We start from the raw sequence: 6,598 nt of genomic DNA on the forward strand, positions 1-6,598 counted from the left end.
AAAAAAAAAAAGACCCCCATCATCTCAGCCCAGAATTTCCTTAAGATGATAAGCAACTTCAGCAAAGTCTCAAGATACAAAATCAATGTGCAGAAATCACAAGCATTCCTATACACCAATAACAGACAAATAGAGCCAAATCATGAGCAAACTCCCATTCACAATTGCTACAAAGGGAATAAAATACCTGGGAATAAAACTAACAAAGGATGTAAAGGACCTCTTCAAGGAGAACTACATACCACTGCTCAAGGAAATAAGAGAGGACACAAACAGATGAAAAAACATTCCAGGCTCATGGGTAGGAAGAATCAATATCACGAAAATGACCATACTGGCCAAAGGAATTTATAGATTCAATGCTATCCCCATCAAGCTACCATTGACCTTCATCACAGAACTGGAAAAACTGCTTTGAACTTCATATGGAACCAAAAGAAAACCTGCATAGCCAAGACAATCCTAAGCAAAAAGAACAAAGCTGGAGGCATCATGCAACCTGACTTCAAACTATACTACAAGGCTACAGTAATCAAAACAGCATAGCACTGGTACAAAAACAGAGATATAGACCAGTGGAACAGAACAGAGGCCTTGGAAGCAATGCAACACATCCATAACCATTTGACCTTTGACAAACCTGACAAAGCAACCAATGGGGAAAGGATTCCCTGTTTAATAAATGGTGTTGGGAAAACTGGCTTGCTGTGTGCAGAAAGCTGAAACTGGACCCCTTTCTTACACCTTACACTAAAATTAACTCCAGATGGATAAAATATTTACACGTAATACCTAATACCATAAAAACCCTAAAAGAAAACATAGGCAATACCCTTCAAGACATAGGCATAGTCAAGGACTTCATGACTAAAACACCAAAAGCATTGGCAACAAAGCCAAAATAGACAAATGGGATCCAATTAAACTTAAGAGTTTCTGCACAGCAAAAGAAACAATCATTAGAGTGAACTGGCAACCAACAGAATGGGAAAAAATTTTTGCAAGCTACCCATCTCACAAAGGGCTAATATCCAGAATCTACAAACAACTATATTAGATTTACAAGAAACAAACAAACAAACCCATTCAAAAGTGGGCGAAGGATAAGAACAGAAACTTTTCATTCATTTTTTAAAAAAATTTATTTTATTGCATTTTAGGTTTTGGGGTACATATGAAGAACATGCGAGATTGTTGCATAGGTACACACGTGCCAGTGTGATTTGCTGCCTTCCTCCCCATCACCTATATCTGGCATTTCTCCCCATGCTATCTCTCCCCAACTCCCCACCCCCTACTTTTCAAAAGAAGACATATATGAAGCCAAGAAACCTATGAAAAAATGCCCAATCACTGGTCATTAGAGAAATGCAAATCAAAACCACACTGAGATACCATCTCACTCCAGTTAAAATGGTGATCATTAAAAAATTTGGAGACAATAGGTGCTGGAGAAAATGTGGAAAAATAGGAACACTTTTTTACTGTTGGTGGCAGTGTAAACTAGTTCAACCATCGTGGAAGACAGTGTGACAATTCCTCAAGGATCTAGAGTTAGAAATTCCATTTGACCCAGCAATCCCATTACTGGGTATATACCCAAAGGATTGTAAATCATTCTGTTATAAAGTTACATGCACATGTATGTTCACTGTGGCACTGTTTACAAAAGCAAAGACCTGGAACCAACCCAAATGCCCAACAATGATAGACTGGATAAAGAAAATGTGGCACATACACACCATGGAATACTATGTAGCCATAAAAAATGATGAGTTTGTGTCCTTTGTAGGGACATGGATGAATCTGGAAACCATCTTTGTTAGCAAACTGACACAAGAACAGAAAATCAAACACCGCATGTTCTCACTCATAGATAGGTATTGAACAATGGGAACGCATGGACACAGGGAGGGAAACATCACACACTGAGGTCCGTTGGGTGCTGGGAGACTATGGGAGGGACAGCGGGGTGCGGGGAGGATGAGGAGGGATTATGCGAGAAATGCCTGATGTAGGTGATGAGGAATAGAGACAGTAAACCACCATGGCATGTATGTTCCTATGCAACAGTCCTGCAAGAACTGCACACATACTCCAGAACTTGTAGTACAATAATAATTAAAAAAAACCTAAATGATGAGTTGATAGGTGCAGCAAACCACCATGGCACATGTATACCTATGTAACAAACTTGCACGTTCTGCACATGTATCCCAGAAGTTAAAAAAAGTAAAAATAAATTTAAATATCTAATATTTAGAGCTTATTAGATACCTCTATGAATAGAAAGTATTGCTTTCATTTTAAAATATAATAGTTTACGACAGTCATCTGAATGAATCTCATTAACATAACATTGAGTGAAAGAAATTAGACATAAATGACTTCATACTGTATGATTCCAGATATATAAAGGAAAAAACCACGCAAACTAATCATGCTATTAGTATGGGGTAATATTCAATGGAAGGATACACAAAAGAGGTTTTAGAGATTGATGATGTATGGAGTCTTGATTTAGATGCATTAAATTTGTAAAAATTCATGTATGATATAAATTTTTCTGAATGTTATACTTCAAAAATAATATTTTTATTTAATTTTTCTTGTCCAATAGTATTTATTTTCAATTGACAAATAATAATTATACATATTATATATATAAAAAGAATACGTGTCATGTTTTTCCCAATTTTCGACATTGAGGTATTTTTTTCTTCTAGAATTGTTGCTGTAATTTTTGTGTACCTATTTTTTTTGTGTGATTTTTTAATTCCTTTATTTTAATTTTTGTAGAGTTTTCAACAAAAGAATTTACTGGGTGTAAACATTTAAACACTTCTAATAATTTTGAAATATGTTCACAATATATCTTTAAAAATATTTAAAAATTTTCTTTTGCTATTTTCAAATTTTGCTATACACCCCTATCAAATTAATCTTTTGAATTCACTTAAAAAATCATTCTTGTGTTAAAAAGTTTTAATAGTTTCCATCGTCTCTTAGTTTGAATGATTTAAAACTAATACTAATTTTTTATTCTGGTCTGGTTCCAAAAGTTATTTTAATCCTTGTACCTACTACTTTCTAATGTGAAATCCTTGCTCACTGTCTTTAAAATATACTACTCCAACATCTTTGCTATACAATTTCATCTACATGGAATGCCCTCTCTCCTCTTTTAGGTCTCAGGAAATTCTATCTACTTATGAAGGTGTACTTTTCAAGGATGTACTATTTTTAAAAAGTTTTACTTACCCATTCATGCCTTGTACAAACTTACTTCTCTCAACTCTGAACATTTAAAGTACTTTTTAAAAATTTTAACTTTTACCATCGTTTGTTTTACTGTGTTGTAAGTATAAAAGATTTCCTAAGATAAAATGCTCAAGATTGGACAAACAGAACAAAACCAAAACAAAAAAACCAAACCAAAAGACCCCCAAACACACCCACTTTGATGAGACCAGTAGAAGATACAACAACTGTTATTTCAAAATGGATGCACTCTGTCTTGCAAGAAGAGATAGAGATTTGAGTAATTCTAGGTGTAAGTTCTTTATTTTGGGGGAAAAAATGGAAAGTGTCCTTTAGTTGAAGTGGAACTCCAGCAATAACGTACATTTTTATCCTGTAATAGTGCAGTGGTATAAGCAGAAAAATATATGATGAAATTGCTATCTTGAGATAATAAGACTATTACATATGGTGAGTAGTATGGCTAAAAATCTTACTCTCTAAAACTCTGAGTATGTATCTCTTGAATTATTTAACAAGAACCTGCAAGGGGTGGAGCATTATGCTTTTGTCTAAAATTTATGCATGTCTAGGAAATGATGTCTGTATCTTGTAAGCATCAGGGATATTCTTACATTAACCTAAATTTTTGTATGCAGGGTAGAGGAAAACCTGCCTTACTTCTTCCCTCAAATGTTCAATCCTGAATGGAACCTCTCTGGTACTGGCATTTCATGCAATATCAGCTCAGCTTGAAACAATGAAAGTAGCATATCTGATCACAAGCAGTTGATCCCCAGACATGTTTATTGATGGCACTATGAAGGAAAACAGCATACTGACATACAATACAAAGAAACTTGGCAGACGTTATAGTGGCAATTCAGTTTTGGCATTTATATTGGTAAAAACAGATTACAAATCTTAGTGTAGCTCAAACCTTATTTAAGCTTGCAAAATGTCTGATTTGATCAGTTGGCATTCCACTGAGAGCACCACCTCTATCTCTAGGAATTCCTTTTAAGCAGTTTACATTCACATAGTGCCTGGGCTTTGCTTTAAGTGTGTTATGTAATCTAATCATTTTTATTTTTTCTGATTGACCCCATTCAAAAGATTCTACCGAGTCACCATGCCCGTCAGTGTAGTTTAAAAAAAATTTAAATGAACAGTGACACTTAGTGGCTAGAAATATTCATTACAGTGCTATTCTGTAAGAATCTCCATTAACACGTCCCATGGTAATAAAGTAAATGATACCAAAATTTAGTCTTCTTGGCAAAGTAATATACAGTATTTGAAGTGTGTTGGTTTTGCAGCAGCTGTCATTCCATACCAATCCATTTAGTTAAAAAGCAAACAGGTGGCTCACACATATTGTTTTTACTACATAAATTTTTAAATTTTCTTCAGTCCTACTGAAATAAATGGGGCATTTTTGCTGTTGATTTCAGTTCACTAGAAAAAATACGTAACAATATAGTGGAGATATTATTAATAGCACTGTTCAAAGTGCATGTTCTTCTAAGCAGATATCTATTGACCCAAAATATGAACAAGTAACTTAAGTGAAACAAGTAAGTTACGCATATACTTGTGAGACTGAAACAAAACAAAACAAACACACACGAGATTAATGTGTCCTAATTAATTCCTTTGTTTTCGTACTATGGCACACAAGAAGTAAAATTGTAGTGAGGTTTTAAAAATATTTACTCCAGGATCAAGAGTTTATTCATGTAAGGCTTAGGTTAAGTTTTCCCTCAATTTTATTGCATTTATGGATTTATTTTTGACCTTTAAGGAAGGCTTTGTGACAATAATTAATGTTTTATTTTCTTGCAAAATGAAAGCTTGCTGTCTTGCCTGAGGTTAATGTGTTTTTAAGTCTCTTGAGGTGCTGCAGTTGGAAAGCAATTTAGAATATTGTCTTCTGCCAGCTTCACATACAACAGAGAGATGAGTGGAAAATCTCTGATTAGTGGGTGTGACAAAATATGGCAAGACAGTTATGGAAATATATGTAAACCATGTTGTTTGACTTACATATTGGTTTTTTAAGAACCAAAACAAATACAATGAAAAAATTTTTTTGACAGAACTTAATTAGAGAGTGGGAAGAGGGAGGTGATACTGTAGTCTTTTACAAGTGTAGAAAGAAGTCTCTTTTAAGTAAATTCTGTGTGTAAAAAGCTGACTTTCCAAAACAGAAAAGTTACAATGTGATTATGAGGTTTATAGAAGCATTTACAAAAGCCTGGAAGTAAGCCACATATAGCTTAAAACATCCAAAAATATTATTTTGTTTAGATACTTTCCCAGTTGAGTGACCTGAGTAATTCAATAGCTTAATTCTCCACTCACTGGTTATATTGAACTCCCACTCCTTCTTCTCTCAAATCTCCTCCCATTTGAATTCTTTCTTCCTGGCCAGTAGTGGTTGATGCCTGTTGCCTCAAGGTATTATGGATGTACTCTTAACCCTTCATGTACTGTACTGTAATTACTTGTAATTGTTATCTCTCACAGATGACAAACTCCTTGAGGATCGAGGCTGTATATCTTATTCACTGTCTAGCATGTAGCACAGTGCCTGGCATATAATAGGTACTCATTAAATATTTAATGTTTGTAGGTGCCAGAATATTGGAATAAAGCTAGGGGAATGAGGCAAAGTGAAATTCCTTCCTAGTCCCTTAGGGACAATGGGACCCCGCCCCCACTTGTGGGGCTTTATTTTGTTCTTGCTTAGGTGGGATAAGTTTCCAGACTGTTGGTGTCTCTTTTTGCCATTGATAGCTTTGAGATATGGGTTGAAGATCAGCCATCTTGCATAAAAGAAGCTGTTCTGTTCCAGAGAGTGTGTGGTTGGAACTCAGCTTCAGATGGTATACAGATTCTTTAAATAATAATGCATTTAGACAGGCTATAAAGGAGACTGACTCTTTGTTTGGGAATGTGTAAAACAAAGTACTATAATGAAAAGAATGTTGTAGATCATTTTGTAGTTCATGAGCATGATGATTGTGTGTTCACTTGAAGGTGTGAAATGTGCCACCCTGAACCTTGTTATGATGTTGGCTTGGTAAAACAAAGAAAAGTGTTGTATTGATAAATAGGGGATTAGGGCTTGTTTCACTATTAATTGTATTTAACCTTGACCTTATCATGTATCTCTTTTGTCCTAAATTTCTTCTTTTAATTATTTTTATTTTGACTTATTTATTTTAAAATTTTCATAAATTTAGAGGGTACAAGTGCAGATTTCTTGCATATATATATTGCATAGTGGTGATGTCTGGGCTTTTAGTGTCTCCATCACCCAGATAGTGAACATTCTACCCAATAGGTAAATTTT

At 34.6% G+C, this 6,598-nt stretch overlaps 1 pseudogene; it reads left to right on the plus strand.

The window, feature by feature from the left end:
* Window positions 1-6,236: 6,236 nt before the first annotated feature.
* Window positions 6,237-6,333, plus strand: LOC119474183 (annotated as a pseudogene).
* Window positions 6,334-6,598: the final 265 nt, after the last annotated feature.

This window comes from Cebus imitator, unplaced genomic scaffold (genome assembly GCF_001604975.1).
Source record: "Cebus imitator isolate Cc_AM_T3 unplaced genomic scaffold, Cebus_imitator-1.0 Scaffold10, whole genome shotgun sequence".
Classification (NCBI taxonomy): domain Eukaryota; kingdom Metazoa; phylum Chordata; class Mammalia; order Primates; family Cebidae; genus Cebus; species Cebus imitator.